This window comes from Ictidomys tridecemlineatus, chromosome 7 (genome assembly GCF_052094955.1).
Source record: "Ictidomys tridecemlineatus isolate mIctTri1 chromosome 7, mIctTri1.hap1, whole genome shotgun sequence".
In the NCBI taxonomy this organism is placed as follows: domain Eukaryota; kingdom Metazoa; phylum Chordata; class Mammalia; order Rodentia; family Sciuridae; genus Ictidomys; species Ictidomys tridecemlineatus.
The window spans coordinates 147048320-147062415 of record NC_135483.1 but is presented as its reverse complement, the minus strand read 5'-3'; the positions used below and the strand labels follow the sequence as shown (position 1 = coordinate 147062415).

General features: G+C 34.9%; 1 protein-coding gene and 1 long non-coding RNA gene across 7 annotated transcripts in view; one reads left to right on the top strand and one right to left on the bottom strand.

Moving 5' to 3' along the window:
- The window catches only part of Znf385b (zinc finger protein 385B), a 359572-nt gene that overhangs the window by 196479 nt on the left and 148997 nt on the right, over window positions 1-14096 (top strand). The window lies entirely within an intron of this gene.
- LOC120893069 (uncharacterized) overlaps window positions 10410-14096 on the bottom strand; it is a 131397-nt gene continuing 127710 nt past the window's right edge. For both annotated transcript variants that reach the window (XR_013424181.1, XR_013424182.1), the window contains one exon: window positions 10410-10817. This is a non-coding gene — a long non-coding RNA (uncharacterized LOC120893069). The remainder of the gene's footprint in view (window positions 10818-14096) is intronic.

The following is a 14096-nucleotide window of genomic DNA, read 5'->3' as shown; positions in this document are numbered from 1 at the left end:
AGACCTCACTGGCCCCAGTAGAGAGAAGAGTTATACTCCTGAGGGACATGGTTGTAGAGAAGCACCACCAATCTGTTTAAATTTCATCTTCTTAAACAAGAAGGATACTAGCATATGACCTGTTCATCTGTCTATTCCATACATATAATAGTATATTTATTGTATTATGTTATGTATCAACCCTGTTACTCAATTAAATTTCAAAACTTTTGATGTCAGGGGTTTTTCTTGTGACTGTTATACCTTCTTACTTGCTTCATACTTAGTATGTACCAAGTAATTGGTATAAGTAGTGATAATAGCTAATGTTCACCCAACATGTTATTTAGCCACCTTTATTCATCTAATTATATATTTATTCACATTCTACTTTCCACAAATAATTTGTAGCAGCTTATTGCTTGAATAAATAAGAAAATAATGGCTGAATTCTAGTTGAAAATAAAAAAACATAATATAGGGCTGCAGCTGTGGCTCCATGGTAAAGCACTTGCCTAGCATGTGTGAGGCACTGGGTTTGATCCTCGGCACTTCATAAATAAGTAAAATAAAGGTACTGTATCCATCTACAACCAAAAAAGTTTTAAAAAGAACCGTAATATACATATATAAATATGTACATTTGCACATATATGTACACACACTTATATATCATAAATAAGTAGAGCCAGATGAAAAATATAATCAAACCACCACTTCTTCCACATTTCTCTCTTTGAAACTCATTCTTGCATCTGAACTTCCCAGTAAACAAAAGAAAGGAAGATATATCAGTTACATGATTCTTATTATTAAAGAAAAAAAGAGACCCTCGGGGAAAGCAAAAATTTTTCTTGTATACACCACAAAAAGGCATGAAGTTTCATGTGGGAGACAACGAGTGTCTGGACTAGACAATGCCTATACAAACACTCTAGAAGAAACTGGGGCAATGGATTTAATTTCTCTGTTACTTTTCCTTCATAACTGCTGAAGGATTTACTATAAAATGCAGCAAGTAAATCCAGAATATTTGGGTCCAATAAGATAATATTTTTCCTGCTCTAAAGATATCACTTAGAACATTTAGGGGAAATTGTCCAAATAATCATTCCCAAGTACCACCTATATCAACCAAATTTTTAACAAAACTGCATGGTAAAGAATGTAAGATGAGATCTTCAAGAAAGCATAGAAACAATACCAAGCTGCCATGTTATTTCAAAACTATGATTGCAGATATAAGCCCATTTAGAAGGAAGCATAAATTATTTGTCTAATATTTTTGAGTCTTGCAACCTTTCAAGGATTACATTACACTAAATTATTAGACTAATTTATTTGTGTAATAATCAGAGTTTAGCTGCTAGCCAAGAAACTGACTAGATGTTTACAATAGTAAAGACGTTTGTTGAAAAGGCATTAGAGAGCTCACACAGTCACCAGGAAGTCAGGTGTAGTGGCACATGCTTGTAATGCCAGTGACTTGGTATGCTGAGACAAGAGTATCACAAGTTCAGGAACCTGGTGAGACCCTGTCTCCAAATAGAAGATAATTAAAAAGGGGAGGATGCTAGGGAGATAACTTAGGCATAAAGTGCTCCTGGATTCTATCCCCAGTACCAAAATTAAACACACACACACACACACACACTCACACACACATATACACACACACACACACACACACACACACACACCAGGAAGCCTGCAGAAGCAGGTTGAGGACATTGGATGATGCATGGGAAAGCAAGGAAGCTGAAAACATCCTATAGTCCATTAATTCATCTGCCAAAAGCAGAGCTGCTTCTGGTGCCACCAAACACTGACCGTCACTGGTCAGCAATTCTTATCCCTAGCCTGCAGCTGCTGCTACTGCAGCTTTCTCTAAAAAGGCTTTGCTTTCTTTCTATCTTTTGAAATCAAGATTTAGGGCATGAGGGCCTGGGAAGAAACACAAGATATGTGTGATTGACTGAGCCTAAGTCCTATGTTCCTATCTGGCCTCAAACAATGCTGAAGAGTGATATCGTGGGCTCTTTTTCAGAGAAATGGATTTTGCCTCCTAACAAAACTCATGAGGTCAGAATTATTCAAAGAGATAAAAGGTTTAGATTCCTAGGCATCCAAAGAGTAGGAATGGTGGTGAGAGAGATGACTGCTAATACTTCAAGTATTCATATAATTTTGAGGTCTTGGATGATTTGGGAGCTAAATTAAAAATAAATCTAATGTTTAGGATTATCCCACATGTATGCCCTGCAAGGGCTTCCAGGAAAGCCTTGATAATGATAGTAGAACATGCACTGCTCTGGGGTCAGCATGTCCCTATTTTCACAGATGTACTGCCAACCACCCTTGTCTTTCTATAGCTGCTACTCCTTTGCAGTGAGGTCCAGTCTTCTTTCTGCATTGCCAAATATAGGGAACAACACCAGACCACTCTGGTGTGGCAATTGTACAAATGGGGATATGGAAAGATTATTCCATTAAAAATTCTCTCTTATAAATGTAGCTTAAAATGACTCAAGATTCTGAACATATAGAATGAGAACCTAAATAACTCCTCCTAGGTTCCAAAGTACATAGTTGGAACCAAAATAATTTCTATAAGCGTTCCTGGGAGCATGTCTTCTCAAGTCATTTGAGTCTAAACTTAGAAAATAAGTCTTATTTTTAACTTTGGTACCTCTCTAAGTTATTCCAAAAAGCTTTCTTTAGGGATTTTCCAGTGTCATTAAACACCACAGATAGCAAATGTGCTGCACAAAGCTGATTTGGTGTCCATTATTCTTAAAAATAAACCCAGGAAACTCCATGGGCTTATTGTTTACACCAGCCCAAGCCAGGCTAAAGATGTCAGGGTGATGATACTTCTGATGGTGACAACCCTGAACAAGTTCCAGGGCTGGGCTGTTAAATTTTTATTAATAGTTGCATGTCTTGAGATCCAATTCGTTCCTAGCCATGGATGCTTGAGCCTTTGCTAATTTGTGTAAGTTCTCAAACTGTGCTAATATTTCTTTTTATTTCAGTATATTTGGCATTAGGAGAAAAAAAGAAAATAAATTTGTAATAAGCTCAACTAATGAGCTGAGAAAGGTATAGCTTAGTATACTGCAGAAGAACTAAAAATCCTAATAAATCAGTAGCTTCTATCTTTTCCTATGTACAAACATGCTGCATCATGACATTGTGATCGACAGATATAAACATATATTGATCCAATAAGATAACAATGGAGCTGAAAAATTCTTATCTCTTAGTGCTATAGCTATCATATAACACTGTAGTATATAAAATCACTAATGTCTTTGGGATGTTGGTATAAATAACCCTTCTGCACTGACAGTTATATAAAATTACAGCACATGCAATTATGTATAATACATAATACTTGATAATTAATGGCCATTTACTTGTTTATGTGTTTACTATACTATGCTTTTTAATCATTGTATTAGAGTGTTCATTTCTTCTTATTTTTTAAACCATTTACTATAAACCAGAATGTTAGCAGTCTCCCACATTGTTTTACTGCATCTCTTAATTGTACCAAGGTGCCATGTTAAGTGACTGACCTATGCCATCTAGGTTTGTATAAGTACATTCTGTGGTGTTTACACAACAAAATTGCCTAATGACGCATTTCTCAGAACATATCCCTATTATTAAGTGACACATAACTATAATTTTAGATTTCCTGCCAGATTCAAGGACACTAAACTTGCATCATGTAGGCAAAATGAATGCACCATTTATTGTGCTGCAAGTGTTCCAAAAATTTTCATCATGGACCCAAAAAATGACAATATGTTTTCATTTTGTTTCCAAGTTGCAGGTTGCACAATGCAACTTGGAGATGGTCTATTATTCCCAGAGGGCACACTGGGAAACAGAACCTCCTGTGAATCCCTGTTTCTTGTCTTCCCTTCCCCTTAGACCTACTATAACATCATCCTATTCATCAGAAGGAAGGCAAAGAGAAAGATACCAGAAGGTTGTGATGAAACCATCTCTCACCAGTTTGGAGGAGAGATTTGTGTGCACTACTTCTCAAATTTACAGCAAGTAACATGTTGGTAGCTTAAAATCAGTCGTGGTGGGAATATTTACACCACAGATATCAGCAGTACTATAAATCATGCCTCCCTCTCCCCCAAGAGTCATCTATTAACACTTACTGGCATTCCACTGATAACCTACTGTTGAAAGAAAAAATTTGCATCACAATCATACCATACTGTTTCCTGATTCTAACTTGGTGGAGTATATTCTAACTTGGTGAAATTTCTAAAGCCCTATACTATAGTCTGTCTTATTTATACATTGTATACTAAGATATTCAGGGTTGGGATAATAACCTCTCCCAAACTTATCAAGTATGTATTTATTTACTGTTCAATTTTATCAGATTTTTCAATTCATAGTTATTTTTTCACCCAAGCTAGAGCACAGAGAACAGATATTATTTCTTACTGAAAAAATTAGAAAAACTTCATGGAGAGAGAGCCATCTTAACTAAGTCATAAAGAATTGGTATACATACCAAAGCTGAACATTATAGTTCTTATGAATATATGACTATAAAGTCCACATTAAAGTGGTTTGTGAATTAATTCATATTGTTTATTGATCTTCCAAAATTAGCTTATCACCATGGAAGTCAGGAAAACCTTAAAAAATTAAGATATTAAGGTCATGAATATATGTAACTACAACTAGATTCAGAAGACACCAATGCAGAAAACACATTTTTCTCATATTTATGCCCACTATGAGTTATATTCAGAGTACTATTCATAGAAAGTCTATAATAAAATGTTAATTATTGATGACTGTCAAGTACTTTTATGTTTTTGATATTGTCAAAGACAAAAATCAGAAAAAAGGTAAATTTTATTTAGGCTATTGAAATAGGGAGTGCAGCCCAGATCTTAAGATAATAGTGTCTCTGTAAAGTGGTATTATCTTGGACTTTTACAGGGAGGAGTGGACAGAGTTTTATGTGAGGGGATGCAAGTTGAGATTTCACAGTCAGGGAAATCTCAGTCATCTGGATGGAAATGTTTCTGTCTAGCTAGTTTCTGGAGTAAAAGAAGTTCTAGTCTTAGCTAATCATTATAAGACAAAAGAACAGAAAGTTGACTAGAGCAAAAGCAGAGGAGTTACCTCTGCCTAACCTTGTCAACAGGTTCAGGCAAAAAGAGAAAAGGTGTGTTTTTGACCTTGTCAATATCAAACCCTCACAGTTTCTGTATTTTATATTTAATATATATTTAATTTACTCATCACCAATTTTATAAAATCAAAAATTGGCATTCAAAGAGGTTGAAAGACTTGCCTAGGTCACATATCTAATGAATGACAGAACTAGAATTCCATCCCCATATCTTTCTGGGTCTTTTTATTATGCTACAATACTCACTTTATATTGAATGAATGTTTTAATGGTAATTTTTAAAGTGATGGAACTTATGTTTATTTTCTATATATTCTGATACATAAATTTTCTAGTTTAGAGAGAGTGACCTTTAAGAAACTAGGTCAGAATGTTAAGAATTGGAAGATGCCTTTTCACTAGCTCATTTATAAGATGGCTCTTCAAGTGAATGATAATTGATAAATATGAGACTTCTACTAGTGACTTAATATTTAGAGTTAATTTTTGAGTGATTACTTTGCAAAAATCAATAAGGTATATTCAAATACAAGGAATCATTGCTTCTTTCTTGCCTCTGCTCTGTGGGGCCCTGAAGTTTGTGCTTCCTGATCCTCACTGAGGTTTTGGGCTGAGTGAGATTTGGGGTTTGGGGAGGATAGGGCAGGCAGGGATAGAACAGGATTTGGTTATCTAGCTTCTGCAAGAGATACTAGATATATATGTTGAACATAAAATTTTAAAAAAGGTCAGTAAAGAATGTAATAAAAATGTACAAACCAATAATCAGATAAAATAAATGATAGAATAGGTTATCTTAGTAAAACAAATGCTGAATATATATTTTTCCTGGAAGTCTGTGAGTCCTGAGTTTATTGGCTATTGCCAGCTTTTAGGGACTCTTGCTGTGCTTTTGATATTCACAGCAATACAACATTTTAAGATGCACCTGAAATGTTCATCGGCACAGCAGGAGAATATAACCCGGCTGGCCCAAATCATTTGGCATCTATTCTATGCTCAAATTACCATGGTTATTATGAATGTGAGGTGATAATTTGTGCTTGAGTTTTGTCCAGGGGCCCAGTCATCCAGTTCTTTTTTTTTTTTTTTAAGTCATGTTTTATAACATTGTTGTAGTAAACAGACCAGGTGTTGTTTCATAGTAGCTGCATTCTATTCTCCAAACACTGAAGCAAAAATTGAAGCAAAACAAAAGCCATCACACTTCTGGCTGTGCTGTCTTCCTGAGCACAGTGATTGTGTCCAAGTGAAAGAGAAAGATGAACAGTTTAGGATCTGGGGACCTCTGGAGCCAAGAAATTTCAGAGCACCTAGTCATTGCTATCACTGGGAGTGTGGGATTTTTAACTTAGAGGGAAAGTTTGAAAAGTCTGCTGCTTTCCTGCTTCCTCTTGTTCTCCCAATCAGAAATAATCCGTTTACCCCTACCCTGTGCATAACATGTGGAGAAACTTAGGCACTGATAGGAGATACTATCATTAGTTCTGATCCTCTTCATAATCTTCTGCTTTTATGGGAGGAGAGCTATGGTTAGAGGAAGATAGCAAAATGAAAAATAATATCAGTCAGCCAGGATTTATTAGAAAACAGGAGAAAATTTAATATAGGGACAATTAACTGTATTTATCCCCTAGAAAACAAAACCAACGAATCATTTGTGTAAATCAAAATTTCTAAACATTTTAGAGGAATTGAATCATGGGAAACTATGTTTTGAAAGAAGTTACAGACATGGATAGACAAGGAGTGAAGCAATAGTCAAGGCAGGAGAAATTATAAGTACAAAAACTTAAAGAGGAAATGAAACATATATATTGACTATGAAAGACATGAAATAGATATTCCAAAATATAAAGGTTGGCACTGATAGAACTAAATTTTAAATCTTGCTGCTAAAATAATAACCATTGTCAAACTGATAGTCAATCTCAATAATGTAAGGGTTATGATTTATTTATTTATTTATTTATTATGAGGTTCTGAAATAGACTGAGAATGGGATGATCCCTTTCTCAGGCTGAATTGACAGATGTGAGTAATATGCAACAAGCAGGGAACAAAGCTTTTAATGTTTGAGTGTTGGAGGACATTTCATAACCACATTATATCAAGTAGTTCTCAAAGTGAGGTCCCTGAACTAGTGGACTCCATACCACCTGTGAATTTATTTTTAAAATGCCAATTTTCTTGGACCTACTGAATCAGAAACTCTGAAGTGGACCCCAGAAACCTGTGTTTTAACAAGTCCTCCAGGTGATTCTCTAAGTGCAATACCTCGTACAGTGCTTGAATACAGAAGGAAACGTGAACTGTATTCTTAAAAGCACTGCCTTCAGATTTTTTTCCAATGTAAAAGTGCTCTAGAAAATAGAAAGTGCATAAATTTCTCCTCTAAACTTCTTTTTCTCAATACTTTATAATGCTCTGATTAATTCTAAGAGAAAAAATAATCAGGTGATGCTAGGCCTTCAGCACATACTGATGTCCCTTTAGGGTAAGGGAAACTTTAGCTGGGCTCTGGTCTGAAGATACTAGCTGTAGGAGTTCCCAGCTGGGGTACATGCAGCTCAGTACCACTCCCTGCCCTGGATACTCAGATCCAGGGATAATGTTCTTTAAACCAATTCTTAACTTGATATCCAGAAGTGTAGTTATTTTCCAGAGCTTCAGAAACCTAATTATTAATAATGTCCAAAACAAAAATATAGTTTGTAAAAATATAGCAATATGTTAGCAAACATTCATTAAGTGCACAGAGAAATCTGGGAGTCAAATAAAGATGGCACACCACACTAATGGGGACAAGTAGAAAAAGAAAGACCTTGATCTCTAAATATAAGATAAGCTGAAAGGTGGCTTTTTGACAAAAGGAGAGTGAGAGTCATGGCAATGGACAAAAGGCAGATGAGAGGAATTGCAGTCAGAGATGAGGCAGAAAGTTATTCCCCATGAAGAAAGAAGACATAGACCACTTAATCATTGCTAGTTTAAGTATTACAGTAAAAATTGATCAATTGATCAATATATGACCTTTACAGAAGATGAACTAAGACTTGCCATAAACATATTGTCATGTATAACCATAAAACAGATACCTTTGTATTACTAGTAACTTACATTTTGAATTTCCATGCACTATATATATATACTGTTATAAGTATTCTCATTTGATTCTCACAACAACCCTATGAAATATACACTATTATTGTCATCTCTGATTAAGAGATAGAGAAACTGAGATTCCTAAGAGGAAAGTTACATAGCTCATCAGTCAGTCACTAGATTTGGAGCTCAGACAGTACTACTCCAAAATCTCCCCTATTTACTTCTCAGCTATAAACAAAAGAAATCCCTCAAGCTCTTAGGTCTTGATATGATGACTTGATATTATTCTATATGCTACCACCATTTTAAAATAATCCCCTTGTTGTTGTTTTCTGATTATACCTGTAATAAATGATCATTGTATCCAATTAAGAATATTTTAAAAGTATGTAGAAAATAAAGGTCACTCTTGGGCCCATTACCCAGAGATTGCTGATGTTCTCAAACACTATTATATGTTCTTGTGCTTGGTGCCTCAAATCTGTCTAGAATGTCCTATAACATGCAATCAGCTCCTGCCCAGACACTGATTCACTGGGTCTGGGTGGAGTCAAGGCTTCTGTATTTTAATAAGTACCTCTTCTGTAGTGAAATAGTTCAAGCCTAGTTCTGAAACACTGACATATGCCATGTTTTAAAATATCTCTATGCAGAATATCCTGAATCCCATTTATATCTGGATTCTATAGGAACTTTTTTAAAAATATTTTTTAGTTATAGATGGACACATATCTTTATTTTGTTTATTTATTTTTATGTTGTGCTTAGGATTGAACCTAGTCCCTCACATGTCTGAGGTAGACACTCTGCCACTGAGCCACAATCCCAGCCCCAGCAACTTTCTATCTACAGAGAAGTGGTTTTCAAACTTTAGCATTCATTGGAATCACCTAGATTTGTTAAAACAGTTGACAGAGTCTCTGATTCATCAGGGCTGGGATGGAGCCCAAGAATTTGCATTTTTAACAAGTTATCAGGTGCTGCTGGCGCTCCTGGCGCACAGACTACAAGAACCACTATAATAAAAAGTCCTTCCAAATGAGAGCTCCTGGTAGAAAGATATTTATCTTGTGGTCTTTGGAAATAACCCTTAAAATTCAATTGCCAGAGCCTGACCTTTACAAAATCATTTAGAAACAAATGCAGTGGCATATAGTACCACAGTTAGTATCATTCCTTTGTCAGGAACTCCATATATGAAAACTCTATTCAGTTGTTTCCATGTCTCTATGACAATTAAAGTGTAAGAGAAAAGAATAGCTATTGACATTGTTGCTGTAAGTCTTAAGTGTCCAGATGGTTGTTGGTAGCAGTGGAAGGGACAGTGGGATAAGGTCAGTTACATCTAGTAACAGGCATAACACCTATCATACAAGTCTAATGTGTGACATTTCTTAAGTAGGACAAATTCCAGAAGAGGATGTTGATGCTACTGGCAATTTTTATGAATTATACATGATACACTATTTTAAAATTCAGCAGACTACTGCCATTCACCCTCTATAATAAAAGATATTGTATGAAAAGTGAAGTTCTGGGTGAGTAAACATGAGATGCTACCAATGTAATGGATCTTAAGCACACCTTTCTTTGCTCTCTGACACCTGCCAGAAGACAAGCAAGCTTTTAAAAGTAGGATTGACCTTTGGAATCCCAGCATCAGCTTTCCTGAACTAGATACCTCACTACTGTTCATCAGTGCTTCAAAACCAGCAAGAAATTTCTAAAATAAATCTCTACTTTTTTACTGGCTTTTGACTTTAATGCCTAGATTCTGGGGTTATATGAATGTGTAACTATATTAGGCATTCCACCTTTACCTGTCAATCACTAGAAACACAAAACGCCTACCTTCAGACAATGCAATTCTCCCTAAAATTTTTAATTTTAAAATCAGTAATTTTCATTATGCCTAGAAACTGCTAAAGTCATCTAGGAAAACTCATTTATTTACTATTTAGTCAAATATCTATTGAACACTTCCTACATTCAAAATATACTATAGATTCAGTGAGTAGAACAATGAAAAATGTGCATGCACACATACACATATGCAAATACAGTGTCTTGACCCTCAAAAAACTTACATTGAGTAATAATGAGGTCTGTCTGAGTTTTGGTGTTCTAGAACCTTGTTATGTGAAGAACCAGGAGAAAGGCCTAACTTAGAAAGGCACAGTCTTAGGCTTCATCCCAGATGTCCTGAGACAGAACCTGCATTTTATTTTATGAGAATCTCTTCTCTAGAAAACAGAGCCTGAAGCAAAGATTGAAATGCTGTTTTTATTTGAGAGTATAGGTAAGACAAGGAAAGCTGTAGACCAATGAGATACCGTGCTGGCTATGACTTCAAAATGTGTCTGGAAAGGAATGAGTCTGAATGACAGCAGTGCATTCAGCAGGTGGGTCTGTCCAATATGTGGAACTTTCTCTGCAGACAGTTTAGAAGATCCATACCTTGTTGCCTCCTGATTCCTGCTTTCTGATGATGGAGTTCCACATCACTAGGAGGTGCTACCTCTTTTCTTCTGGCTTATAGTATCTAAGTCTGAAAGTGTAGAGGTGGGTGCAAACCAAGAAAGAGAAAAAGAAGAAAGCAATTAAGAGTTTCTGAAAACTTACAAAGTTTGTGTCTCAAGATAATATGTGTGTAAAGTTCCATCCAGAGAAATGAATAGAAGTGAACAGAAATGGGATCTGTTTGTCAGCAGAAACACAGAAAATTTTCTTCCAGAAAAGGTAAAATTCACCTTAGGAATGTGAATGTTAAATTAGAAATTGTCACAACTGGAAGTTTCTGCAGTCTTCAATGTTCGATAGTATTCTCTGACTCCTGTGCTCACATCCTCATTCTTGGATATGTCAGAAATGAGGTCCAGCTGTAACCAAATAATCTGGGTCAGGAAGTCTAGATAAGAAAATGTTGAGAAATATCAAAGAAGAAATGACAAATCCTAGAGTGAGGCAGAACCAAGACTCAGGTGAAACCATAGCACCTACTCTCCCAGATTGTACCCTCCTTGAGTGCTACCACTGTGAGACATTCTCATTTGGATCATCCAACTTTTGCTCAGTATGAAGTTTTCAGAAAGCATGAAACTGCAATAGATATCCAAATGCCATGAGTTGCTATCCCCAAGCAATAAAAATATAGATTTTCATTTTTTATAATTTTCTGGTTCAAAACTCCTAATGAGAAAGTGCTGCTGCTTTTATAATAAGACCCTCTTCAGTTATTTTTATAAAATAATATATTGTGTCAAGGAAACTCTTGTAGAACAGAATAAGGAAAAATTAGAATGACATGTAGCCATTAAATTTTAAATCATTTGCATATTTTATAGATACTCAGTAAATCTTCAAAACTCTAGATTTCCACAGCTCCTAAAAACATAAAGGAGCAAACACTCTTTTTTCAGAGCAAAAGAGAAATGTGTGAAGGTCAGAAAGCAGAAGCTGTGCTTTCTGAAGGTAATATTGTGCTGACAAATATCTACTGAAGCATTTCAAGAATGTCCATGATTTCTTTGAGCTGGTCAAACACAGAAACTACTATGATACCACCCTCCAGTAATGAGAAGGGCCTTTAACAATGTCAGTGTGTGGTGTTAGTCAGCTCTAAATTCTAGACACCATTTAAGGAGCTCATGTCACAGGGCACTCTTAACCTTTTTTATGTGTTTTTCTCTGAACAAAGAGGGTCCTTTTCAAATTCTACTTGAAATTCTAGTCTCAACCTATATATCCTACAACTAACAGCAGTGTTTTCCATTAGTTGACCATCTAATCAACTCTGATCAACATGTAAAAAAGAACTTTGTATAAATGTTAACAGATATGGCTAGTTTATTTCTACAAATGTAGAAACAGTTATTCCATATGTACTTCTTATGTCATTACTAAAATAATTATAATTTTTATTCAGATTTACATAGTAGTGTAATCTTATTTTCCAAAGGTGGTTTATAAAGCATTTCAGAATTCCTTGGTATTCTGAAAAATCCTCTTCACCTGGATATTAATGTTCTCTTCATAAGAGAACATAACCTCTTTCATAGGCCTCAGGATAAAATCTCTGTGGAAAATAAAGGGAAGTTAACTTTCTCATTGTGTCTTCTGCTGTCTTTAGGACCTACCTAAAAGTCCTAAGCTTCTAATACCATTAATGTTTGGTAACTTAAAACCAATTACTTCACTTGAGAATACCATACTTAAGGACATGAATTAGTAATTGCCATTTGGCTTCCCTGTAATTTTTAAGCTCATTTGATAATTTATGAAAATAAATGCATCTTAAGACATAATTCCTGACCATTCACTTTTCATACTGAAACAAATCCCAAGTATAACTATTCATGTAGGTGCCTGTCACTACGCGTATTTCAAGCACTGGTACCTGCTGTCACCCTGTCTGATAAGCAGTGAATTCCAGTATCCACTTTGATGACCCAACATGAATGATGCGCTTAGGCCCCAATCGTAACTGATTATCCCACAACTATTTAATTTTTTTTTAAAAAAACTACTTATAGACATTTGGTGATTCTACTATAATTCAGTTTTTATATTTAGAAAATTACTTTTCAAGTTTCAAGATGATTTGGGTTGGTTTATAAAGGAGTATATGACAGATAAGGTAGCACAGAAAGCAGTCTGTTTGCCCAATTTTAATCAGAAAATAAATATCACTGAAACATAAAATTTTTTATTAAGCTTAAGAGTAGTAAGAGAAATGGCATGTGATAAAATTAAAATATCTATAAAAATCTGTTATTAACATTTAATATTCCAAAGCATATTGCTGTTAATTTAAAAAATCATATTGTATGTGTATATTTTAAACATGCTTCTATTAGACATTCAAAATCCTTGAAATGGGGATAGTGAGACTATTATGTAAAAATACAGGATACATTATACCAGTGGATATGGAGCCAGAAACAAAATAACATATGAGTACTTCTTAAAATATGCAATGTGGAAAACAAATTACTCCACAATTATTCCACAGTTATGTACCTTGCTTGAAAATAAAATACTATTCTCTTGTGCTACCGAATAGAAAATGTTTTTGGATGGGGTTAAAAGGTATGTGTAGGCATAAAGACATTTTACAATTTTAAATGTTACAATGCTCTTTGGAAATAGAGTTTCAGACACTCCCCACCAAAAACACTTTGACAAGGATAGTATCTATAAGCAGACAAAAAAGTCTGCCCAAAAACCGTCTTGCTGTTTTACTTTGCAACAAATTAAAATCTGTGTAAGTTCTGCAATACATTTTTTATAGATTTACACTATGCAAAAATATTTACTTTGAGAAAAAAACCCTCTGGATATTGAGACCAAGTGACATGTTATTTGCATTTGAATATATATGATACACAGAATCCAATAAAGATTACCAACATAAATACTTTTATCTTGCAGAAAAGGTTGGTGGATGTTGTGGATTCTAACTACAGTTTCTCTCCTGTCTGTGAACTTCAAAATTCTAAAAATAGGATGATTCTTTCATTGGAACAAAACTATTTTTAATCATTATTTCTTTTCAGTTCCACCCCTTTTTGAAATTGTTCCTTTACCTAATCATCATTGGCCCTTTTTTAGGAATCCACTTTTTAAAAACGTTAACATCTTTTTTATAGGCTGTTCTCTATTTTAGGTATATTTTTTGTCTCTTGGCAATTTTTACAGTTGGCTTTTAAACTTATTGAGAGCAGAGTTTCTGTGAGTTTGCTTTGATATATCCCATGGGGTCAAGTGCAATGCCAATCCTCAGATAAGTCTTTCAATGAAAGTGTTCTGAATTGACTCAGCTTTAAAA